Here is a 27182-nt window from a genome sequence, read left to right as displayed (position 1 = left end):
TCCCTCTCTGGAGAAGTTCTTTGCACGAAGCATTGGTTTGGTTCAGCAGTTAAGCCACAATCAACATGGTTTAAGCAGCAAGCGCTTGTCCAGCTCACAGTCCAAACCAACCAACTCTCCTGACCATTATCCCCAAGTCCAAAATGGATGCTTGCAGCACAGAGGGGCCGGTGGGGAGGGATGCAACTCCTGGGAGCAGAGCTGAGGGGTGAAACCAGGGGACAGGAGCAGTAACAGCTCCTCACACATGAGAAAATCCGGACGCTGATTTCTTGCTGGCCTCCCAATGCCATTTTCTAAGCATTCCTTTTTATCAGAGCAAAACATGAAAGAACAAAGACCCAAAAAATATAATAAAGCCTGGCTGATGATTTTAAATACTGGAGTAGGATGCTTGCCATGTGTTTAATCTCAGCCAGAGTGTAATTTTGCTCCACATTCCAAGCAAAATCTTTGTTTTGATCCTTAGCATAAAATGCCACCCAGTTCCTAATTATCTGACATGCTTCTTTCTATACGATGGTAATTATAATATAGCAAACTAATGAGTAATGGATGTACACATTTCCCTGAGATTGTTCTCCACTTGTCTGATACAGAAAAATTAATCATTAAGCTTTCTTACATAATTTCCCATTAAAATCCGCTTCATTTCCTGCCTGCCACAAACATTTGGATGTATCTTCATTAATTTTTAAAAAATTAAAGTCAAACTCTTTCATCAGAATGTGGCTGATGATGGTTTTTAGCGAGCTTGACCATTTCTGGTTTTTAATGAACTATTACTGGATTTTTAAAAGATGTTTTCTTAAAATAAACACATCCACAGCAGAGCTGTGACTCCACACATCCGTGACGCTCCTAACTTAACGCGGTCATGACTCCTTCCACATCGACTCACTCCCCACTATACATGGTTGTGGTTTTTTTCCCTTTATAAAAATCTATAGCAAGTTATTGATATTGACTGATTGATTTCTTTTTCCCCTTCAAACAAAAGCATGACTAGTCTGAAGCATCAATGACAGAATCAAACCAAGGAGAGCGAAAGCCACAATTTCCAACATACAAAAGTAGCACTGGGTGGGTAACAAAGTAGCCCACGGCTATTCAGTCACTGGTAAGGACCACGGCCAGCCATGCACTGGCTGCCAGGAGGGAATGGCACGGCTCACTGCCCACTGCAGCCACAGCCACGCTGCACCCACGTACCAAACAAAGGGTAAGCTGAGGCAGGCAGGAGCTCTTGGTTTTCTTTTCACTTCTTTTACAGCATTAACTTATGACATTTTTTATTTAAAGCATCCAAAGAGTGTTTTTAACAGAGTTTGAGATGAATCAATCTCAATACATCCATGATTAAATATCAAGCAAACATTTAAAAAGACAGTTTATGAAAAGGTGAGGACACAGAAAAATGTCGCTGTAGTAGTAGGAGAAAAACTGGACAAACCACTGCATATGTGACACATACACAACCCTCATAAAACACAAAGATAGGGCAGGTGCAGTGGCTCATGCCTGTAATCCTAGCATTTTGGGAGGCAGAAGCAGGAGGATCGCTTAAGTCCAAGTCTGACACCATTCTGGGTGAAACCCCATCTCTACAAAAATACAAAAATCAGCTAGGTGTGATGGCGTGGGCCTGTAGTCCCAGGTATTTGGGAAGTGGAGGTGAGAGGATCACTTGAGCCAGGCAGGCAGAGGTTGCAGTGAGCTGAGATAGCACCATTGTACTGCAGCCTGGGTAAGAGACCGACCTTGTCTCAGGTAAAAAAAAAAAAAAAAAAACCACAAAGGTAGAAAAAAAAAAACCATCCCCAAGAGTAACAGCAGGTACCTCCAGATGGACGAATTATAGGTGACTGTTTTCTTTTTTTCTTTTTTTTTTTTTTTTTGAGACGGAGTCTCGCTCTGTAGCCTGGGCTGGAGTGCAGTGGCCGGATCTCAGCTCACTGCAAGCTCCGCCTCCTGGGTTTACGCCATTCTCCTGCCTCAGCCTCCGAGTAGCTGGGACTACAGGCACCCGCCAACTCACTCGGCTAGTTTTTTGTATTTTTTTAGTAGAGACGGGGTTTCACCGTGTTAGCCAGGATGATCTCGATCTCCTGACCTCGTGATCCACCCGTCTCGGCCTCCCAAAGTGCTGGGATTACAGGCTTGAGCCACGGCGCCCGGCCTTTCTTCTTCTTTATAATTTTCCATAGTAGCATATAACACGCTGATATGGTTTTAAAAAGTTAAACTCACTTCCTGCAAAATCTACTTTTTGTGATCAACTCTACCTTTTCTCCTGTATTTTCGTTTTTAGAATTCTAAAACTTAAACAAGAGTCTGCCAGGTGTCCGATCTAATGGGGACAGCCACTTCACAGGGCTGGAGTCCCTGCTTGCAACTTAAAAGCAAAGCTAGGCCGGATGTTGTGGCTCACGCCTGTAATCCCAGCACTTTGGCAGACGCATGGATCATCTACGGTCAGGAGTTCAAGACCAGCCTGACCAACACGGTGAAATCCCCGTCTCTCCTAAAAATACAAAAAATTAGCCAGGCATGGTGGCAGGTGCCTGTAATCCCAGCTACTCTGGGAGGCTGAGACGGGAGAATTGCTTGAACCCAGAAGGTGGAGGTTGCAGCGAGCCAAGGTCGTGCCACTGCATTCCAGCCTGGGTGCCACAGCAAGACTCTGTCTAAAAAAAAAAAAAAAAAAAAAAGGCAAAGCTACCAGAGAATCAAAGGTGTCCCAATTCCCTTGTCCCATTGGATGTGGCACAAGCAAGGACACATGCACGAATCATTACCAAATTTCGAGGCCAAAGTGGCAGGTGACATGGGAGCGGGTCACTCATGAGCTACAGGACATGAAAAGAAAAGACTGATGCAGAGATGAGGACAGGAAGCCACGGAGCAGGGCGGAAAGGATGGGCAGTGAACACTCAACACCATGGGTGATAGGGAGAATCCAGGAGCCAGAGTCTGCCCAGCTAGAAAAGTCATAGGAAGGAGTGAGACCTCTTCCATGCACGTGACCAGCAGCATGAGGCTGGCTGCAAAAGTGCCAGTCATCTCATGAACTGCAAGATGAAGCACTGCCTCCCAGCAAAAAGAGGAGCTCCAGCCAGTGAAGAAGAGCCCAGAGGTATCACTGGACCAGGAGAATCCGCTGTGATCCCAAAGTCAGCCTCCTTGTGCTGAGTCTAGATTTGCGGACACGTGAATTAGCAGATCTGTGCTAAACACCCCAAATCTTTATTCAGCTACTGGTTTTCTCACTGTACTTCCTAAACTGAAGTGGAAGTCTGTGGAGACCGCCGAGAGCCTTTGGGTTGGCCAGTGCCCCCCCTACCCTCACCCGGTGTTGACTGGCTCAGCCCCAAGGACAGCAGGTGTGCAGGGCCTCCCACAGTGAGGGAAGAGTCAGCCCTCAGGAGAAACACGGAGGAAGGAGACTGGGACACACACCACCCTCCCCAAAGATGCCCAAGTCCTAATCCCCGGAACCCGCGACTGTGACTTTATATGATAAAGAGGCACTGTCACTGTGATTAAGTCAGGGATTTTAAGACAGGGAAATTATTCAAGATTATCCAGATGGGCCCAGTGTAATCACAGGGGTCCTTTTCAAATGAAAGAAGAAAGCAGAGGAGCTGGAGAAAGGGACACCAGGATGGAGTGGAGCGCGGAAGAAGGGATCAGAAGACGCCACGCAGCTAGTTTTGAAGACAGAGGAAGGGGGCCATGAGCCAAGGAATGCGGGCAGCCTCTAGAAGCTGGAAAAGTCAAGGAAACAAATTCTCCCCTGGAGCCTGCAGAAGGAATACAGCCCCGCCAGCACCTTGATATTAGGAGCTGACCTCCACAACTGTAACAGAATAAATGTGTGTTGTTTGAAGCCACTGCATCTGGGGTAACCTCGTACAGCTGCAATGGGAAATGGAAACAGTGACCGAGATCACAAGGGCTCCCGTGAAAGCCCTTGTAACTACTACCTATCTAAAGCAAAAGCACAGTCTAAGGGGATATCACATGGCACATATGACAAGTCAACAGTACATCGAAATCTTTCAATCCTGAGTTCAGATACACCAAGACTGGGAATGAGCTCAGCCTCTGCAGCAGCTGGCTCTGGTCAGCTCGTGAACCTGCATTTGAGGTTAACTGCAGCTGTGGGATGATCCCATTCTTGTAGTCCTATGGAGGGTTTTACTGTCAGTGGTACAAGACTCCTCAGTACACTGGTACAAGACTTGTACAAAACCATACAGAAGCTTTAGACCGGAAAGCCTCCAACAAGCCTTACCGTAACCTTTCAATCTCCAGAGGACAGGTAGTTGTTGAATCCCATCCTCATCACCCAACAAGGTGGACACTGCCTTTGCCCAGCCCAATTCTTGCACCAATCCAGCTCTGAGCCCTCCTCCCAACCACTCAGGCTGATGGGCCTGGGGCCTGGATGTCTGCCCACCCAGCTTCCCTTCTCTCCTCGGCTGCCCAGCCACTGCTTCCAACACTCCCAACAGTCCAGAGCTGAGGATTCACATGCAGACAAATGTGTGCACCTCACACGGGGGGTCATCGGTGGGGTCAGGTTAATACAGTCATGAAATAACCTCAATGTGGGGGCTCACTGCTCCCTTCCAGGTCCTGGATTCTGTGATGTGGGGAGCATGAGCTCTCAAGCGCTCTGTATTAACTGGAGTCTCATGCTGACTGCACAGCTGTCCCCCGTCCCACAGACACTCCGCATGCTTGCGAGATCTGTACCTCCTGCCAGTTCAATCCCCAACCAAAGGCTCTAAGATCAGGCACCCCTGGACACCAAACCTGGATTCACCATTTGCCACTTTAATCCTTACAATGGCAATGACAGCATGGATTCTGTAAATTATTATAAGAGGTCACCAATGTACATAAGATACTTGGCAACAGTGGCTGTCCACTAAATTGTGGCTATGACAACCAGCAGCACAAAGCAGCCTTCAGCATACACTGTAAGACTAGTTCCCTGGGAGGACTGAGATCAACTTTCCACCACTGGAAAGGACCGGCGCCAAGGCAACACTTGCACGGCCACAGGGGCTCTGTCACAATGCAGCTAGGAAAGTTACCAGACAGCAGAGGTGCGGCCTAGGGGCCACGGAGCTAGAGTCTCAAGCAAGGGGACCTGGTGTTTTGTGGCTCTCAGAAACAACTGGCACCACAGAGAAGGAAAGAGAGAAGACACACAGCAGGAGAAATCCAGTAATAACCAATAGCCAGACGATGATCACAAAAATTCACCCCACTGGCTGGGGGTGGTGGCTCATGCATGTCATCCCAGCACTTTGGGAAGTTGAGGTGGGTGGATCACCTGAGGTCAGGAGTTTGAGACCAGCCTGGCCAACATAGCAAAATCCCGTCTCTACTAAAAATACAAGATTAGGCCGGGCGCGGTGGCTCAAGCCTGTAATCCCAGCACTTTGGGAGGCCGAGACGGGCGGATCACAGGGTCAGGAGATCGAGACCACCCTGGCTAACACGGTGAAACCCCGTCTCTACTAAAAAATACAAAAAACTAGCCGGGCGAGGTGGTGGGCGCCTGTAGTCCCAGCTACTCGGGAGGCTGAGGCGGGAGAATGGCGTAAAAACCCAGGAGGCGGAGCTTGCAGTGAGCTGAGATCCGGTCACTGCACTCCAGCCTGGGGGACAGAGCGAAACTCCATCTCAAAAAAAAAAAAAAAAATACAAGATTAGCCGGGCATGGTGGTGCATGACTGTAATCCCAGCTACTCGAGAGGCTGAGGCAGGAGAACCGCTTGCAACCTGGGAGGCAGAGGTTTCAGTGAGCCAAGATCACGCCACTGCAGTCCAGCCTGGGCAACAGAGTGAAACTCTGTCTCAAAACAAACAAACACTTAGCCCCACATACAAACGCACACAAGAGAAGGCTGGAGAGGTATGGTCTCCCAGAACTACTATACAAAACAAGCTGAGCAGACACCGTTTGTTGAGAAGCCAATCTTCCACTGACTAAAGGAAAATGACGATCTCTCTGACATCTCGCCATACGCAACTCCCACACTGTGCTTCGACTCTTCCCTGCATTTCTGTCATTTTTCCATCTCACTCTGTAATTCTAGATCCGAAATCAGCCAAAAGTCCATAATCAATATCCTTATAAAGCATAAGAAATAAAAATAAAACTGCCAGTGGGAGGGGAGGGGGCAGGGGATGGAGCCTGAGTGCACAGATGGTGGCTGGAGCAGGGCTTGCTGGGGTGAAAGAATTCATGCGCTCCAGCAGCCTGGCATGGCTCAGGAATGCCAACCACGCGGCCAGGCTCCCCCTAAGATGCAAGGTCCTGAATGTGGGGGGATGGGGAAGGAGGTCCATTCTGCTTGGAGGGTAAATTGGTACAAACTTTCTGGAACAATATGCTATCATTGTTAAAAACAAATTTTTGACAGACCAATTTTTGACAGATCCAGGACAACATCACAAAGAGCCTAATGAGGTTATCATGAAAATATCCTCACTGCGTTGCTGAGAATAGTGAAAACTGAGAAACGACTTACGTGTCCAAAGAAGTGTGGCTAGTTAAGAAACATCTGTGTACTCGAGACGATACAGACAGAATTTGGTGAAGATGCTCTACTTATTATACTGCCAGGTGTGAAATGCAGGGCATAAGGCTTACGAATACCTTTATACAAAGGAGCCTCTCTGTTCTAAGGTGTGAATGGGAGCAAGTAAAGAACATCTGTAATGACAGACACAAGAATTAAAACATTGCGTCTTGAAATGCCAGGCTGTGAGCATTTTTTTCCGCCCTGTTTCTACTGTGAATAATCCTACAATGAACACAAATTATAGATGTTTAAAGTAGGCCAGGAGCGGTAGCTCACTCCGGTAATCCCAGCACTTTGGGAGGCCAAGATGGGCAGATGGCTTGAGTAAAAGGGTTCAAGACCAGCCTGGGCAACGTAGCGAGACCTTGTCTCCACAAAAAAATGCAAAAGAAAAAAAAAAAAAATTAGCCAGACACGATGGTGCATGCCTGTGGACCCAGATACTCAAGAGGCTGAGGTGGGCGGATCACCTGAACCTAGGGGGTCGAGGCTGCAGTGAGCCATGATCGTGCCCCTGCACTCTAGCCGAGGCAACAGAGTGAGACCATGTCTCAATCAATCAATAAGGTAAGTAAAGTCTGTTTCAAAATAATAGAACAGCCCTGACAGGCACAGGAATGGAGTATGATTTTTCTGGTGTTTTCCCCATTTATTAATAACTGCGTGATTTAGGTCAATTTAAGTGTGTAAGCAGCCCTGCCTCCACACTGAGACGCTTGCCTGGCCAGCGTCTTCATTCCGCTCCCTGAATCCTCCTCCTCTCATCACACGTCATCCACCATTTCTCATTTCCAGGGGATTTTCCAATATCCCATCCCTTATCTATTTCTACTGATTGCTGTATGTCATGGACAAAATATTAACTTGTCACAGGACGACAACTACTGTTTCATTTTTGCTTGATAAAGCTTCACGGAAGACTCTGAGTTTGCCAGTGTTTCCATCTCAGAAGAAAAACAAGACTAGAATGCCTCCACCCCAAAAGTATGGAGATAAATCCTTTCCAAAACAAAACCACCATATCTGGTCCACTATTTCATTCCATCTGTGGAAGTTTTCCTGTTTGTTTCTGGACACAACCCACCCACATATGATTTGAGAGAAAAGTTGGTATTTTGACTTTTAGGTTTATCATGAATCATAACTATTCTGAACCCGAAGAAGCAACAAGCACCTCAAATTTCCAACCTCAGGGTGGCAATGACCTTTTACTCATCACCCATGTTGTTCAGGTCCTCATCAGTATATCCCTTTGATATTAATGTATACACAGTAATTCTGTAAAGTTCTTATTACTTGTGAAAACCTTTTTTAATTTTTAAGGTTTTTTTTTTTTACTTCTCCAAATAATTCATTCCTTGTCACCCTAACTTATTCACTAGAGGCTTGTTAAATCTTTTTATGTAATGAGATTTCAAGAGGAATAGTCTACAATTTCAAATGATTTTCTAGGTGCAAAAATAAAAATCTAATTCACAGTCTCCAGTCTCCGAGTAAACAGGTATGAGTTATAAGCAAAGGGAAGTCACTGGAAGAGACAGGCCAAGACATCTGTGGTGCACCAAAGCCCTTCCCACACCCTCCCCCATGGAAGACCACAGGACCAAGAGCACAGCTGGTCTGCAGGTTCCTGTCAATCAGGAGAACCCAGATATGCCTCTGAATTCATCTGGCTGAGTGGCCTTTACTTTGAAAAAAGCCATCCGGATACAACTGCCTCTCAGTTCTCCACTTTATAAATCAGTCCTCTCTCCTGTAATGGAGACATTTGCTTAAGATCACATCAATATCTCCAGTTTCCAAAGAGGCTCTGACATACAATACAAATTTAACATTAAACAGTTACTGCCCCAAAAGAGAGAAAGTAAATGAAAGTAATCAATCTCAATTTTCTGTGCTAAATTTCATGCCTGCCCCACGTACTAACCGTAAGAAATTTAACCCTGACATTTTAAGGTGACATTCAGATACTGCAGACTAAGGAGGAACACATGATACATTTTAAAGCTTTTCTTAATTGAAAAATCCTATTTTGCAACAGAGACATTTTACCTAGAATCTGTAAAAAGAATTAGTTTTTCTAGAATTTAACAACCAGCTGGCAAGCAATATCCAACAACTGGCCCAAGAAGACACCTGTTCACTGAAGAGTTTCTCTCCTCGCCCCCACCCCCACTAATTATGTTTGGGTCCAAGACAAGCCAATGAGGTCCCTAAAAGAAAAGGGTGAGGTCCCTACTAGAGAGCGGTGATGTGTTACCTGCCATCAGGTTTTCTCTTGGACACAGGGTCCCTTCCTCGTGGGCAGCAGGAGCTGTTGTTAGGCATCCTCTCCAGCGGTAGCATGTTTTCCTCCTTTACAGGAGGGAGCAGCTCATCCACGTGGGGAAGGCATGGTGGGCGGGCAGTGGTGGGGTGGGGGTTACACTTACCCATGGGGGCTGCGTGCAGCCCCGTGGCCTGTCTTCTCACAGCAAGGACGAGCAACTGCCCATCTGCATCCACTGCTCTCTCCAGATTCTCAGCTCAAAGGCTCTAAACTTGACCCCACCGTCAGGCTGTGCAAAAATACCGCATAGGACTGTACACTTTCACTCCCACCACACTGCAGCCTGCTAACCACCCTGTCCTGTTCCTGCCAAACCGGATAAGGAGGCAGGACTAAAAGTTACATCTCGGCCACAGTGGACCATGCTGTCCCCAGCCTCACTCTGGCGTGACCCTACTCGCTCTGGGCAGGACTTCTGATCAGAGCCCAAGTCCCTGGGTGTTGCTGGGTTCCAAGGGCAGCCAGATGCCAGGAGACAATGGCGGCCCACAGATGCCCGTGGTAAGAATACACATCAGCATTTCTGATGGAGCGTCTACAGTGACACAGCCCTTTCCACAGTCCCATGGAACTCAGCAAATGCCAGTCATCATCCCCACCGGAAGGACAGGGAAGCAAGGCACAATCCCACACCCTGGCCAGGTCACAGGGTAGTGAGTGAGCCATTTAACCCAAGGCCACCGCCCCCAGCCACATCCTTGCAGGGTCATCCCCACTGGAAGGGTGGGGAGGCAGGCTGCAATCCCATACCCTGGTCAGGTCACAGGGTGGTCGGTGGGCCATTCAACCTGAGACCACCGTCCCCCTGCTACACCCATGCAGGGTAATCCCCCCTGGAAGGGCAGGGAAGCAGGGTGCAATCCCATACCCTGGTCAGGTCACACGGTGGTCAGTGGGCCTTTCAACCCAAGGCCACCTGACTGACCACTGGCCACCACCCCCCACCAGTACATGCAGCCTCCCCTGCAGACATCCATTCCCACCCCACTGCCTGACTGGTAACACCTGCCATTTCATCCTTGGGTGAAACAAAGCCTTTCTCAAATCGGCTTTTCACAGTGAGGACCACTAAGGGCTGGGAGGGAGCCAAGCGGACAGCGTGCACCCGGACATGGGCGCAGGAATCTGCACCAAGTAGCCGACCCTGCCAGGCACCATCCGTCAAGTCCTAGGCACTGGTAAGAAGCAGTTCCTCTCAAAATTCACAACAATCACCACGCAGCACAGGTGAGCAAAGCCTAGATCCCCACAGGGAAGGAAACGCTTTCTCCCCAAGAGCCTCCTGGGGCTCCAGCTGAAGAACTGCACCCTCACCCTGTTATGGGCTGAATGCATGTGTCCCCCCGAATCCGTATGCTGAAGCCTTAAACCCCAGTGCGATGGCATGAGCAAGTGGGGCCTCTGGGAGGCGGTCAGGTTTAGATGAGGTCATGGCAGTGAGGAGCATGATGGGATCAGTGCCCTTACAGGAAGGGAAGAGACCAGCCTTTCTCTCTCTCTCTCCACCATGAGAGGCCACAGCGAGAAGGCAGTCGTCTGTAAGCCAGGAAGACAGCTCTCACCTGAGCCTGCCCTCGCTGGCTCCCTCGTCTCGGACTCCCAGCCTCCAGAACCGCGAGACATAAACAACTACTGTTTAAGCCACTCAGTCTTCGGTGTTTTGTTACAGTAGCCCCAGCTAAGACATCCTGGTGGCATAATGTCACCCACAAGACATCCACCGTGCCAACTGCCAATCCCGGGAGATATCAGAAGGCTCTATCCTTCTCCTCTTCTGCCCGCAGGTTGCCCAGAGATGCAGGTCAAATCGCTCTAACAGTACCAAACGGATATCACCATAAAGTTCAGCTTTCCAGCTTACAGAGAAAATAGGCTCAGGCGCAAAGGCCAGGACGTCCTCCCTTCCTCTCATCTTGCTTGTCTTTCCCACTCCGCCATCTTCACACACCCTTCAGCCTCTCCCCTGCCTTGTGGCCAGCCTCTTCATCGGCATCACCCCGTCCCTGCAATCGCTCCCTCATCAGGGCCAACATCCTCCAAGCACTCATCATACTCAAGTCTCTCCCAACTAAAAACCTGGCCTTCCTCATGGGCCGTCTCCCTTCCCTCCCCACCTTGGCTTCTCCAGGGTGTCTCCCATTCTCTTGCGTCCTCTCCTTCCTCACCTGCATCATCACCACCATCACGCCTCCTATGAACCACGAGATTGGTATTATCAAGACCCCACAGGCACAGAGAAGCTGAGCATCTTACGGAGGAGAGGTACCTTGGAGCTGGTACAGACAGAAGCCCAGGAGGTCTAAGTCCAGTGCGTCCACTCCTTACCACCTTTTTACCAAAACCAGTGACCTCTCCAAATCCTCAACAGACGTGACATTCTCGCCACTCCATCTGGACTCCCTGTACACAGCTCCAGCTTCTAACAGAGCCTGGCCTGAGGCGGGCACACGAACAATGTTTACTGACATTTAAGGAACTGCCAGGAAGCCTCATCACCCCTAAACAGACTCTAAGCCTCTTGAGGAAATGTTCTAGGCTTCTCAGAGCCCAGTCAGCCTCTAGGAATCAAAAAAACTGTACATCCTGATTACATCCGATGTATTCAAAAACCAAGCTGTGCCTCTCTGGCGAACATCCAGAAGTTTGACAACACCCTGTTGGGAAAGAGGCACTCACATATATTGCTGGTGGCACACTTATTATGGATGGGAATTTGGCAACCTTTAGCAAAACTACATGCACATTACCCTTTTGACTTAGCAATCCTCCTTTCTAGGCATCTATCCCAAAAATACATTGACAAGAAATAAGAAAAAGATAGATGTAGACTATACAGCACTATTTTTTAAATAGCAACACACACACACATAAAACAAACAAAAACAAGAAACTGGCTCAATCCCAACGTCTATCAATAGGGGACCTGTTAATAAACTGGGAACAGTTTCACAATGAGGCCTGTTCTGGAACCCACGCTATGGAGTGGTTTCTAGAACATGCTCCTAAGTTAAAAAGGCAAATGAAAAACAGTGCATGGCAAGCTACATGTATCTAAGCAGGAGCTTATGTTAAATACCCATACACATGGATTTGCTTATATTTAAAAGAGACGATATAAACAATACTTACTAAAAAACATTTATAGGTGAAGAGAAGAAAACAAGGCAAAAAACTGACAAAGATAGAGTCTTTGAATTTATCTTTAAGAATCAAAGCCAGGACTCTTAGAATTTCTTTTGATGATGTGACACTGGTTCCACATAAATATTTAACTAGTTACATAACTATTTCCCTAAAAATTGAAAATAAAGAAATGCATCTAAGTACATCTCCACCAGGATAGCAGAGTCACAGAGAAGACCAATTCCACATGACTTAAAACACAGTAACTGGAGTTCATCACCGAAAGTGAGACAAACCCTAAAGATGAAAAGCACGTTGAACTCGTTCTGGTGGTCACACTGTTGGAAGTCGCGCTGGAGATGTCTTCTGAGAGTTGTCTGGGGAAGCCCAAAGCAAATGAGGAATTATGTTCGCGTTCCTGAAAATCCTGACTGCTAGAGAGATGACCAATGTACCACACGAGCCTGGAGCATCTTTCCGTCTTTATCTTTCCTGTGACATCAGAAATCCAGGAAGCAGTCAATGTCATGTCAAGAGAACACAGGAGAAATGCTGAAACGCTGCCACATGCCGAAGATGGGATCACTGGAGCAACCGTAACAGCTTCCATCCGAATGCACCACGTACATTTAATCCGGAGAGTTCACAATGATCTAAAACTAATTAGTCAATTTTAATAGGAGTCTACTAAACCAAAACTTGCTATTTTTACAATTAGTAAATAAAGAGGGTTATCTTGCCTTTCCTACATGACCTACTCTTTATAGAATTATCTCATCTTAAATAACAGCAAAAAAAAAAAAAATGACAGGACTATAAAATCATCATTTTGCAACCTCTGACAAGCTAACTGGTCCAGACTGCCAACGTGGACAAAATGACAAATACAAGGTGGGATCCTCCTGATGAACCACACAGACCCGCCCAGGAAGGAGTCCAACCAAACCAAACAAAAGCTAAAAACCTAAACAAGCCTCCAAACACCCACTAATTTATAGGAAAATACAGGAGACAAAGGAGCGTGCCAACTGACTCCAAGGGGAGGCAGTCAAAAAACTCCAGACCAGCAATGCTGGCTTCTGAACAAACACAGGCCCTGGGAAGGAGAGAAAGACGGTTGTGGAACCTACTCATTGGAGGAGTTTTGGAAGAAGTCTCCACCAACTGCAACATGCACACAGTATTTGATCCTGATTCAAACAGGCAAACGGAGGGGAAAAGTTATGCTAATCATGAGACAACGGGAAATGTGGGCACAGACTGGATATTTGACCATATTAAGGAACTGTTCATTTTCTAAAGTGTGGTAATGGTCATGTGTGCTTTTTTAAGTTCTCATTTTTTAGAGATAGATACTGAAATATTTATGGATGAAATGGCAGGGTGTCTGAAATTCACTTCAAAATAATATTCAGGCCAGGCGCAGTGACTCACGCCTGTAATCCCAGCGCACTGGGAGGCTGAGATGGGCGAAATCACCTGAGGTCAGGAGTTTGAGACCAGCCTGGACAACATGGTGAAATCCCATCGCTACTAAAAACACAAAAAAATTAGCCAGGTGTGGTGGTGGGCACCTGTAATCCCAGCAAATCGGAAGGCTGAAGCAGAAGAATTGCTTGAACCCAGGAGGTGGAGGTTGCGGTGAACCAAGATCATGCCACTGCACTCCAGCCTGGGCAACAAGAGTGAGACTCCATCTCAAAAAACTAAATAAATAATGATAATAATAATAATATTGGTAGGTGGCAGGGTGTATACAGGATAGGTTAATTACTGAAGCTGGTTGAGTGTACACAGGAGATCATTACACTTATTCTACATACTTATATGTATTTGAATTTTTTGGTAAGCTCTAGAAAATAATACTTAGCTAAAAAAATTTAAGCCTAAATGTTTCTTGTGCCATTGTTCACTATGTACACACAACACATATACACGTATACACAAGAAAATATGTGTTATGTCAGTACATAGAAAATTCTGTATTTTCTTTTTTTTTTTTTTTTTTGAGATGGAGTCTCACTCTGTCACCCAGACTGGAGTGCAGTGGCCGGATCTCAGCTCATTGCAAGCTCCGCCTCCCGGGTTTACACCATTCTCCTGCCTCAGCCTCCTGAGTAGCTGGGACTACAGGCGCCCGCCAGCACGCCCGGCTAGTTTTTTTTTTGTATTTTTTAGTAGAGATGGGGTTTCACCGTGTTAGCCAGGATGGTCTCGATCTCCTGACCTCGTGATCCGCCCGTCTCGGCCTCCCAAAGTGCTGGGATTACAGGCTTGAGCCACCGCGCCCGGCCAAAAATTCTGTATTTTCTATGCTTATCATTACACCTCCTTCCAGAGAGGCGAGAAATGAATTATCACTCAATACTCTTCAGTCTCAAATTCTGACACCTATATATCAGGAATTATATCTTTAAATTGCTGGGAGGGTTAAACCAATTAATAAATATAAACTAGGGCCATGTGCGGTGGCTCAACTCGGGAGGCCATAGTGGGAGGATCACTTGAGGCATTCAAGACCAGCCTGGACAACCGAGCAAGACCCTGCCTGTCTCTGCAAAAATAATAAAGAATTAGCCAGGTGTGGTGGTGTGCACCTGTAGTCCTAGCTACCTGGGAGGCTGAGGTGGGAGGATTGCTTGAGCCCAGGAGTTTGAGGTTATGGTGAGCTATGATTGTGGCACCGTACTCCAGCCTAGGCAACAGAGTGAGATCCTGTTTCATAAATAAACACATACACACACACTAAATGATATGATTCTTGTCACATAACCTGCAAATTGCTGTTGTTAATAGTACTCGTTTCAGATATGTTGAGGTTTGCTCTGACCATTCTGCTGTTCCCAAACAGTGTGAAGCCAACTGGCCGCAGCCTCCTGTTGCCATCCCTGCCGCTGAGGCCCAAGGACAGGAGACCCTTCGGCTGCAGGAGCAGGGGGCATCCACGAAGTGCACCCGCGAGGCAAGCCTGCCAGTCCAGATGTGAAGTTTAACCTGAGGACGTGCAGCTGCTGTTAGCTATGCCACCATCCCTCTGGCTTATGATACAGAAAGTTATTATTACTTTGAGGATTAAAAAAGTGATATCCAAGCATTAATTTTTTCTGTTTGTGTGCAGGTGGAGGCTGTTTTCTTATTAAAACATTCAAAACACCACACGTCACTCTCCTTTCTCTTTGTCCTATGGCAGAAAACACCAGCTGAAGAGACATTTGCAAAGCTCCATGCCCCTCCCGAGGCTGACGGTGGGAAACAGCAGGCACCCGGTGACCTGCAGCTTCCGCCCTGGCTCTTCGTCAGAAAAAGAGGAAATCCAAGGAATTTCTATGAAACCAATTGCAGGGCGGGGCACACACATCACAAAAAGTCTTAGAAGAGGTAATCTGGGAGGTAAGGAAATTGGTTGATTGCCAATTTTATTTCTGTCACTTTTTATATTCCTTATGAAAAACCTTTTTAAAAAGCATTCAGAGATCACTGTCAGTGGGAGAAAAGAGAAGTCAAAGGCATCCGGTTGCCCAAAGCTGGGTTTTGAGATTCCTGATAAGCACCCAATCAATCAAACAGTATAAACAGCTCCACTGTCTTCACGTGGATTAAACACCAGGGTTACAGAAACAACACAGTGAAACCAACGCAGCAGAACAGTCGTCTTCAGGCAAATGGAGATGGCCACAGCCCTTCTGCGCTTTCTCTAAGAAAGCATTTCCAGCTCTCAGATTAAGGTCCCTGCGCTGCACTTTCGGAGACTGGGCCTGCCTGAGCTTCCACCCCTCACCTGTAAATGGGGACAAGAACCCCAACCGAGGCAAGCCAGGACTCAGACTTCAATGGCAACTATGAGTACTACCTTTTTTTTTTTTAAACAGAGTCTCACTCTGTCACCCAGGCTGGAGTACAGAGGCACGATCTTGGCTCACTGCAACCTCCACTTCCTGGGTTCAAGAGACTCTCCTGCCTCAGCCTCCCATGTAGCTGGGGTTACAGGCATGCGCCACCATGCCTAATTTTTGTGTTTTTAGTAGAAACGGGGTTTCATCATGTTGGCCAGACTGGTCTCGAACTCCTGACCTCAAGTGATCCGCCTGCCTCGGCCTCCCAGAGTGCTGGAATTACAGGTGCAAGCCACTGCACCTGGCCCAGAATTATTTTTAAATAGAGTTTTAATTTTTTTCATAATCTAGTTTATATTTTTAAAACATGACTTTGATCTAAACAAGTTCTTTTACTTTTTTTTTTACAAAGTAAAGAGGATCTCCTGCCTCATGGCTGCTACTTCTTTCCAGTAAAATTTAGATCATAAAGATCTATGTTGGGCACAGCTATGTTGTCAAAGTCCTGCTCTGGGTTAAGTGACGAAACACTCGTGATGCTACATCAGCGACAAATCCTCGGAAACCACCAGGGAGGGAGGGATGCTGTACGGACTGCGCAGTATCCCCCAAATTCCTCTGCAGAGGCTCACGCCCCATGGTGACTGTCGCTGGAGATAAGGTCTTTAAGGAGGCAATCACGGTAATATGGGGGCTTAAGGGTGGGACCCTCGTCCAACAAGACTGGTGTCCTCCTGAGAACGGAAAAACACTGAAGACCACACGCACGGAAAAGAGCAGGTGAGACACAGAACGGGAAGAAACCAAAGCTGCCAGCGCCTGGACCATGGACTCTCGGCCTCCAGAACTGTGAGAAAATACGTTTGGGCCTCCCAGTCTGTGGTATTTTGTCACAGCAGCCCGCGCTGACTAATGCAGGCGCCAAGCCCCTCCAAAGCCGCACGGCACCCGTGGCTGCAGCCTGCCATGCTGGTAGATCTACCCTGTAGGGCCAAAAATGCTTCTACCTGCAACTGCCCATCAATAACATCTGCATGGCTGTTTGCAGAGGGGCAACCCAAGAAGAAAGTTCAGTCCCGCTGCACCAACCCAGCTGACGGAACAGGGTCCCACATGGCACTCTCCCAAACCAGGCAGCAACCCCACTTACTCCCAGAATACAGGGAAGTATTCTGACGCCTGCCGGGGAGCTGAGTGGACCCGCATCCACTCACTCATCCACTCCACCAGCATGTGTCCCAGGGTCTCCAGGTGTGACAGGAAGCCAGGGTGCCTAGGGCCAGAGGCCACAAACACATTCCTGCTGGGTCCGGGAGGACGGAGGCCAGCCAGGAACAGGGGCAGCATGACCTGCGCTCAGGCGGCAGGTGCCAAGCACTCATTTGTTTCCTTTGGAGTAAAGCAAGAGGAAACTGAGGCTCCAAATTCAGACGGCTTTCCCAAAAGCACACAGCTAGAAGGAAGCTGCACCAGACTCCATTGGAGGACTCTTCTTAGACACGACATACGCTGTGCATGACATACGCTGCCTCTCCACATGCAGCTGTACCGTGGAGGAGAAAGTAGAAAAGTGCCACAAGAGATTAAAAAAAAAAAAAAAATGCGCCTGGGCCTGAGAGAGGGAAGGAGTACAGCATTTCTGTTTTATTTCTATGGGCTCAGGAGCAGAGCAGAACATTCAGGAAAGACATTCATTCTGCAAAACCTTTACTGGGGATATACTATTCGCCAGGCATGCATGTAAAAGAGAAGCCACGTGCCCAGAGGGATGGGAAGACAGCACATTCCAACCATGAAGTCGGGGAGCAGAAGGAAGCACAGGTGAGGGAGAGCCCATGGGAACCGCTGGGCCAGCAGCAGCAGCAGCAGCGGAGCCCATGCGGCAGGGGCAGGAGCCCATCCCTGAGCACTGAGGCACCCAGCCACATGTCACAATCCTCAGAGGATTGGGCTACAGAGGCCACACACCCCAGTAACCAACTTCTCCCTGCTCCTAGCAGGCCCTTAAGTCACTGTTGCTGAGCTCCCCTCACCCCCTTAAATATCTCTTTTCCACCAAGATGCAAAAGGCAACACCATCCTCTAGCATTTGCCCAGCACTATGTGTGTTTAATTTCCTTCCTATTTGCAAGAAGTCATTCAAAATGTAGACAGCATCTTAATAGTTTGCACATGATATGTCTGCACACCTTCATGTTAGCATCCGTGTCAAAAGTCACCAATGAACACATCACAATCGCTCCATTTCCATTCTCTTGTAAAGGCTGCAGAATGTCTGGCTCAACACCAAGCAGACTTTTTCTGCAAAATTACAAGGAAACACTGAACAAGGCAGATGCACAAAATGATCCCCATGACGCCTGACGAACGACTTGAGAGAGCAGCTCGTGACCCTTCCCACTCCAGTGGATCAGCACTGTTACTGCCAGCTCAGTATCTACACCCCTGTCTTTCAGAGAACCTTTTCAGTGTTCCTTTGAGGACCTGCCCCGCTCTTCTCTCTGCTGCCACTCTGATGAGGCTGTCCATGAAAGGCCTCCCCTGGCCAAGGAGTGGCAGAATCTGGGCCAATCAAACACTCTCCAGGCAACCCAAGCAGTGCCCTAAATACACAGGCAGCCTGCGCCTGTCCACTGGGCCCCCGGTTCAGTCCACCCCAATGCCTCCATGCTCAAAGCCATCCCCACATCCTTCCAATAAAATCCGTGTCTGCTGGAGTCAGGCAGAATGGGATTCTCATGTTTTCAACCAAGGACCCAAAGAGTCAACTTACCACAGTCCCCAGCTTGAAAGGTAAACAAGTTCTGACAGTTCTAAAAGGCAAAAGCCCATCTGCTTAAGGCAAACATTACCTAAATGTCAGGACTTTTTTAATGCCCTAAATTCTGATGGCAACTCCCAAAGAAAAGATTCCCAAAATGGTGGCCATGGCAACCTCAACGGCCTGAGTATACAAGTTCCCCAACGATCAATATGGCCGCAGCCTCCTTCTCTGGGACATGAGTCATTGAACATCTGATCTAAACACGAGGTATGTTCCTTGTTGCTACACAGGCTGTGCCCTGCAGGCCAGAGTCCATCTCACCTCCCTCGTGCAGTTAAGCTCCACGGAGCTCTCACCATGTGTCCAGTCCTGGACAAGACACTGGGGTTTGGTCCCTGAGCACCTTGAGCCCACGCTGGGGAGAGACGTGCAGTCCCCATCACAGCAAAGTGTACAGGCCACCAGGTGGCGGGCCCTGGCATCGCCAGCAGGAGCCATCGAAATGGCCTTGGGGAAGCAGGACTCTTGAGCTGGGTTGTGAAGGCGTCGGGTGGGTTAAGAAGGTTAAGAACAGAGGCTTGCCAAGGGGCAGGACTCAGGTGATCCAAAGCCACAGAAGGGGCCCCAGGCAGAGCAAGCAGCCTGCCAGGAACTGTGAGCCTGGTTCCTGGTATCCTACGCAGCAAACGTGCCACAGGCCGGGCGAGACCAGGCTGGAGAGCAGGCAGGGCCACAGCAAAGGGCCTGGGAGTCCAGCGAGGCAACTCCATTTCCATTTCTTTACTTCCTCCATGACTCCTTCTAAAAAGGCTTAAGGGTGAGGCCAAGGAATTTCAACTTCATTCTAAAAGCCCTAGTGAGCCATTTAAAGGCTTAAGCAGGTTGAGGTCTGGGTAGATTTATATTTTGGGATCTATTTATGGGTTAACCCAGCTGTCAAACGTGAATTGCCACATCATTCTCTGAGAGGAGATGTGTGTGTGTGCACGCGGACCGCACTGGCACACACCAAGGTGAGACTCGGGAAAATCGCCTGTGCTCAGTCATCTGAATACAGATACATGTCTTCTGGACACATGAACACCCACAGGAAAGATACAGGGGAACGCACAGCCTCTTCATAAAACATCTCAACAGGAGCCTGGGAGTTATCAAACTGTTAACACTTGAAAAGCTACAAAATTGCCCTTTATTTGGAAGAGCTCAATCATTCTTGGGAGGGTTGAGTGTGGGGGGACTGTGTGTTGTTGGGTCTTCGGATTTTTTAAGTAAGAAAGGACTCCAACCTCATGGACATCATAATGGCAAACCAGTTTCGATGCTTCTAGACCCCATCAAGCACAGCTACGTGGTATTCTATCTGCCAGCCAGGAATGCGCCCACTGGAACAGTCCAGGTTCCAGGTTTTGGTTTACCCACTGTTCCCCATGCCATGGCACCTGGATTGGCAGTGCCCAGAGCCATAGTACCTAAAATGTGGCACCAAAATGGCAGCAGCAGCCTCTCCAGGGGACTCGTCAGCAAGGCAAGTTCCCAGGTCTCACCCCACACCCACTGAATCAGAACTTCTGGGGGTGGAGCCCAGTGATCTGCATTTCCTCTTTTTTTTTTTTTTTCTGAGACAAGAGTCTGGCTCTGCCACCCAGGCTGCAGTGCAGTGGCACAATCTCAGTTTGCTGCAACCTCCGCCTCCTGGGTTCAAGGGATTCTCCTGCCTCAAGCTCCCGAATAGCTGGGATTATAGGTGCCCGCCACCACTACTGGCTAATTTTTGTATTTTTAGTAGAGACGAGGTTTCACCATGTTGGCCAAGCTGGTCTCGAACGCCTGACCTCAAGTGATCTGCCCACCTCGGCCTCCCAAAGTGTTGGGATTACAGGCATGAACCACCCGCATCCGCACAGTTATCTGCATTTTAACCCACCCTCAGTTAAAACACAGGTGACCTGAGGTAACCCTGATGCAGGCTAAAATCTGAGAACCACTGATCCCAAACCTTTAAGACCACTTAGCAGCAAGAAAAAGCTGGAGAAGCCACATCTGAACTAGAAAAGCACAAAGGGGTCCAATGAAACTGCAAACTAGATTTTCTCAGAAATGACCCGAACTGCCATGAAATGAACTGGTCAGGATAAACTTGACCAGAAAGAACCAAGAGTGCCCAGCTCTAAACAGAAGCTGTTGGAGGAATCTCAGGTGCAGAGGGCCCAGGCCAGCCGGGAGCCCTGCAAGTGGATTAATGGCACAGTGTGTTTTTTTAATAACATCCAAAGCACTTAAAAGAATAACATTTTCACTCATGTATCTCAACAACTTCCTGGAGAGGAAGGCAAAGGGCAGATTCTCTGGCTGGCGCAAAGGTTACACAGTCAGGAGGGACCCAGGAGCCACTGAGCACACTGAGCAGGGGCAGGCAGGGTGGGAGGCCCAGGGAGCTCATCACCTTCCTCCAGTTCAGACGCCTTTGCCCAGCTGCCCACATCATGGCGAATCCTAACAGGGAAATCAAGGCAGGAATGGGGGAGGATATGCATGGATTGATTGATCGATTGATTGGTTTTTAGTGATAGGGTCTCACTCTGTTGCCCAGGCTGGAGAGTGGTGCTGCAATCATGGCTCACTGCAGCCTCAACCTCCTAGGCTCAGGCAATCCTCCCACCTCAGCCTCCTGAGCAGCTGGGACCACAGGCAGCACCAGCACACCTGGCTTTTTTTGTTTTGTAGTAGAGATGGGGGTCTCCCTATGTTACCCAGGCTGGTCTTGAACTCCTAGCTTCAAGCAATCCTCACACCTCAGTCTCCTAAAGTGTTGGGATCACAGGTGTGAGCCAATGCGCCTGCCCAATTTTCTTATTCTTATGTCAACAAAGCAGTGTTTCCCCAACCTTGGCATTCTCCCCTAAAAGTTAAAAAACAGATACTCAAACTCTCAAACTCCAAACAAGATATAGCCACCTGCCCCACATTCTGCTGATGCAGCATCGGATCAAGAAGTGATTGGCATGGCCACCAATGTGGACAATGACCATCACCACACACACACACACATTCATACACACATTCATACACTCACACACACACATTCACATACACATTCACACACATTCACACTCTCACGCACTCATTCACACACAGTCACACTCTCACACATTCACACTCACATTCACACACACGCATTCACACATTCACACTCACACACTTGCACTCACAATCACACACGCATTCACATTCACACACATGCATTCACAAATTAACACACATTCACACACACACATTCACACACATTCTCACACAGTCATTCACACACACACATTCACACACATGCATTCACACACATCCACCCACATTCACTCACTCAGTCATTCTCCCACACATTCACACACACATTCACACATATACACACAATCTCACAAGCATGTTTTATAGGAACAAAATCCACAGTCTGGGGAAATTACATGGGTTTTTCTCCCCACCCTACAAATAGAACTGGCAGGGGAACTCTCTCGAATGCGGAATTGTCAAAAAGATTTATATATAAAAGTTTCCTGATTTTCTCTTGGCCAGAAAACAAGTGAGTAATTTCCCTCAGCCCAGCATAGGTTAATAATCAAAGAAGTTCGTTAGGAACTGCCCTGAGCTCAGGCTGCCAGGCGGTTAGTCATAAAGAGCTAGGTGGAATTTGCCTACTCAGGCAATGGGAGGAGAGAGGGAGAGTCATATCCCCACGGAGAAGCCGGTTTCCTAGAACACTTGTGGGCCAGGAGTTGGCTGAGCTCCCTGCTGCTCCTGGCTGCCCCCTCCCTGAGGGCCAGGGTCAGACCCCAGGGAACCAGGTATCCTTGCTCACTGAGAGGGCGGTCCCCTTTGGACACACTGGTAGACACACCTCTAGATAATTCCACCAGTTTCCACCTGAAACAGAAGCGTGTACCAGAGTGACCCTTGGTGAGTGCAGATCAGAGGCTGAGGGGGTCACAGAGCTCATCTGACCTGGGGTTCTCAGTCTCAGGATGATGAAGACTCAGGGCTGCCCCCAGCATTGTGGGATCTTGGGCAGCGTCCCTCACCTCCACCTGCCACGTGCCAGTAACAACCACGCCACCCCAAAGTTGTAACAAACCAAAAATTGCCCCAGACATTGCCAAATGTCCTCTTGGGGGCTACAATGCTTGCACACCATACCCACCCACCGCTAGCACCTTGTTGAAAACTGATCTTCGCCAAACATCTGGATTTACAGACAGGGAAACTGAGGCCAGAGGTCACAAGGAGAGGCACACTGGTTCTGCTCCCTTGGGTTCTGCGACCTTATAAGGTGGTCTTCAGTCTGCACCTCTTTCTCGGGCTTCTCCTTTCCCTCCTCAGCCTCACCCCTACAGCCTCCCACCCCCTCATCAGTACAAGACACTTCACAGCCCAAGAGACACAGACGGCAAACACTCTTTCTGAAGGACAGCTGCTGTCCCCTCACTGCCAGAAGCCTGCTGAACTTAAGCCCAAAGTGGACACTGCTAGCAGGAGAGTAAAATCAACCGATTTGGAAAACAGTAGGCAGTTTACATAAAAAATATACACTCACCACATCTACCAGCCACTCCACTCCTAGGTATCTACCCAAGAGAAATGAAAGCACGTGCCCATATGTAGACTTGTGTGTGAATGTTCACAGCAGCTCTATTTGTAAAAGCCAAGAACCGGAAACAACTCCATCAATATCCATTTGCAGGATAAACACACTGTGGTAAATCCATACAATGGAACATTACTCAGCAATGAAAAAGAAAAAGCTACAGATATACATGACAACTTGAATGACCCTAAAAATCATCCTGCTGATTGAATGAAGCCAGTCAAAGAAGGGGTCCTTTACTGCAGCGGTCCCTAACCTTTTTGGCACCAGGGGCCGGTTTCGTGGAAGACAATTTTTCCAGTGATGAGAGGCAGGGGGATGGTTTCGTGATGATTCAAATGCATTACATTTATTGTGCACCTTATTTCTATTATTACTGCATTGTAACACATAATGAAATAATTCTACAACTCACCGTAACGTAGAATCAGTGGGAGCCCTGAGCTTGTTTTCCTGCAACTAGACGGTCCCATCTGGGGGGGATGGGAGACAGCGGCAGACCATCGGGCGTTAGTCTCATAAGGAGCGCCAAATCTAGATCCCTCATATGTGCTGTTCACAGTAGGGTTTGTGCTCTCATGAGAATCTAATGCCACCACTGATGTGACAGGAAGTGGTGCTCAGAGGGTAACGCAAGGCACAGGGAGTGGCTGTAAATACAGATGAAGCTTCACTTGCTGGCCCGCCACTCACCTCCTGCTGTGCGGCCTGGTTCCTAATAGGCCCAGTACTGGTCCATGGCCCAGAGGCTGGGGACCCCCTTTTTAATGCATCTTATTTCTATTTAATTCTGGAAAATGCAAACTAATCCACAGTGACAGACAGCAGATGAGTGCAAGCAGACAAGTAGAGGTAGTGTGGGTTGCAAAGGGGCACGAGGAAGTGTTGGAGTCAGGGAATGGTCACCTCCCATACCTCCGTTGTGGCTACACGGGTCAAAACTCATCAAATGGTGAACTTTCAAGAGTTGGAGTTTACTTTTTATGTAAATCACACCTCTGGCGAGGCGCAGTGGCTCACACCTGTAATCCCAACATTTTGGGAAGCTGAGGAGGGCGGATCACTTGAGGTCAGGAGTTCGAGACCAGCCTGGCCAACATGGTGAAACCCTGTCTCTACTGAAAATACAAAAATTAGCTGGGCGTGGTTGTGGATGTCTATAATCCCAGCTACTCAAGAGGCTGAGGAAGGAGAACTGCTTAAAGCCAGGGACCCGGGAGGCAGAGGTTACAGTGAGCCAAGATCATGCCACTGCACTCCAGCCTGGGTGACAGAGCCAGACTCTGTCTCAAATTAAAAAAAAAAAAAATCACACTTTTCTAAAGAGGTAGACAAAAATCAAGTAAGTGCAGAAAAAGCATTCCAACTATAAAACCCACCAGTAATTTTCATGGTAACTGTGAGTAATCATTCACATCACATGAGTTCACACCACCCTCTAGGCAAGTCTGGTTCAAGCAGGTGAGGGTGGCTGCAGGTGAGCATACCCCCCACACTGCTACGACGCCAGTGAGTGGGAAGCAGACAGACAGTCACCACCACACCCCCCACTAAAGCGGTGGAGAGTCTGGCGACACTCGGCATCAGGCCCATGCACTGGATTCTGCCACTTCCGGCTCTGCCACCTTCCTCTGTGTAACCCTGGGCAAATCACTTTGATGCCCAGAGCATCCCTTTCTCCCTCTTTTGCTAATTACAGCACAGGGGGAAAGTAACTTCTATTTACATGTATAAAAAGTTAACTGCCCACTAACATCTCCATTATTAAAATGTCACAGAATTCGTGTGGCTTAAATGTAAGCTGCATTTTCAGCTAGCTAGGATTAAAGGTGGTGCAGATTTCCTAAACTCAGGTGAATTTTCAAAGGCATGCTGTTCGGAAATCCTCCCTCCTAACGCACTGCGGAACCTGTAATCGCAGGCAGTCAGCTTGCCTCCATGCCTCCTCCTCATGTAATCAAAACCGTCAGTCAGCATCCCAGCCACCACCAACTCTCAGCAAGGGAATAAAAGTGAACCAACAGCTGTTATTTTCTTTATAACCTTGGTGAGTAAAAAACTGAGGGTGAATGTGAGTTTCAAAACACAAACTGAAATCTGCAGGAGAGCTGCAAACTGCACAGAGAATTCCCCAAGTACTTCTGCAGACTTACGGGCTGATTTCTGAAGTTTCCTTTTCTGCTTTATTAAAACATCAAAACTGTAGGTGGCATTACTTGGCATATACCTGAAGGAATACACATTGTTCTACCATAAAGACACATGCAGTTAGTTGTGTGTTCACTGTGGCACTACTCACAATAGCAAAGACATGGAATCAACCAAAATGCCCATCAATGGTGGGCTAAATAAAGAAAATGTGGTACCTATACACCGTGGAGTACTATGCAGCCATAAAAAAAAAGAATGAGATCATGTCCTGTGCAGCAACATGGATGGAGCTGGAGACCAATATCATAAGCAAACCAGCAGAGGAACAGAAAACCAAATATCTCATGTTCTCACTTGAGCCAAACATTGACACAAAGAAAGGAACAACAGTCACCAAGGCCTAGTTGAGGGTGGAAGGTAGGAGGAGGGAAAGGACTGAAAAACTACCTATCAGGTACTGTACTTACTACGTGTGTGATGAAATAATCTGTACACCAGACCCCCATGACACACAACTTACCTATGTAACACACCTGCATGTGTACCCCTGAAACTAAAAGCTTTTTAAAAAAATAAAAATAAAAACCCATGGGTGGCTGGTGTCCATGGGTCCTGAGTTCGAATCCTGCCTCTACCACCTTCAGGAGTGGGCAGATTCAGGCAAGGCTTTAAACTCTCCAGGCTGCAGGCTCCTGATCTGCCAAATGAGGGTTCTACCACCTCTGTCTGGCAGTGAACAGGATAACAAAATGACACAAAGGGCACCCAGCCCTGAACACGGCGTCCTGAGTGTCGTCCCCAAACACTCAGGCGGCAGGTGCTATTACGGATTTTACTCAGTGAGGGGAAGGGAAGAAACCAGGAGGATGGTTCAGGAAACGTTCCATAGAAATTTCTGGAATCTGGAGCAGGAGCAGCTGTCAGAGATGCCTGCAGGCAATGGTGTCACTTACAAGGCAAAACCGCACCGGCTGCTGCAGTAGAGCTGTGCCCCAGTCCAGCGGGATGCCCCCGACTCCTCCACCAGCGCTCCCCTGCCATCACCATCCAGACTCTTGCCAGCTTCTCACTTATCCTCCTCACTCTTATGTCTTCTCGTCCTAAACACAGATTCATAACTAACGTCTGAATAAAACCACAGGGGACAGGGTGACAGGGACAAAAACTCCTTAGTTGGTCGGCACACAGGACACTCAGCAACTGCCCATCTATTGATGACAAGACAGATTCTGGGCAGCTGCTTCATTCAGGCCTGTGCAGGTACTGACGCTCAGCATTAAAGAGACGACTCACGACTGCAGAGCAGTCACCCAGAGAAATGGCAGGAGCTCCTAAGTCAGGGTCGCCCCAGCGCAAGCGTCACCGGCTGCCCACGGGCTCCAGGAAGAAAGACTCAGCAAGTGGCCACTCCAGCTCCAGCTCCCTCCAAGCTCAAGTCCTGCGAGAGACGATAATGTACACAAGACTGAAAGGAAAATGCACAGAAATAAACCTTGCCCATACCCTGTGGGCAGACAGCCGAGGTCTCTATGTCACCTGCTCTGCCGTTCAGTTCCCAAGGCTCCAGCCCTCATTCTCTCCCAGCTTTGCAAACCATCAACACAGGAAAGAGGATGAACATGGATGTGAATGAGGAAAACAAGAGTGTGTGCTTCGCTTTCATGTGTGGTTTTGCATCTCACTGGCCCTGCCCGTATAGATCCTGCTTCTGGCAGCTCCTAACCAAGAATGTTCCCAGTGGCACCCT

The 27182-nt window shown here is 48.1% G+C and overlaps 1 protein-coding gene across 4 annotated transcripts in view; it reads right to left on the bottom strand.

The window, feature by feature from the left end:
• The window catches only part of AGAP1 (ArfGAP with GTPase domain, ankyrin repeat and PH domain 1), a 639080-nt gene that overhangs the window by 598250 nt on the left and 13648 nt on the right, over positions 1-27182 (bottom strand). The gene's annotated exons all lie outside the window — the stretch shown is intronic.

Source organism: Papio anubis, chromosome 10 (genome assembly GCF_008728515.1).
Source record: "Papio anubis isolate 15944 chromosome 10, Panubis1.0, whole genome shotgun sequence".
Classification (NCBI taxonomy): domain Eukaryota; kingdom Metazoa; phylum Chordata; class Mammalia; order Primates; family Cercopithecidae; genus Papio; species Papio anubis.
The sequence above is the reverse complement of the archived record's forward strand: the minus strand, read 5'-3'. Positions and strand labels throughout refer to the sequence as shown.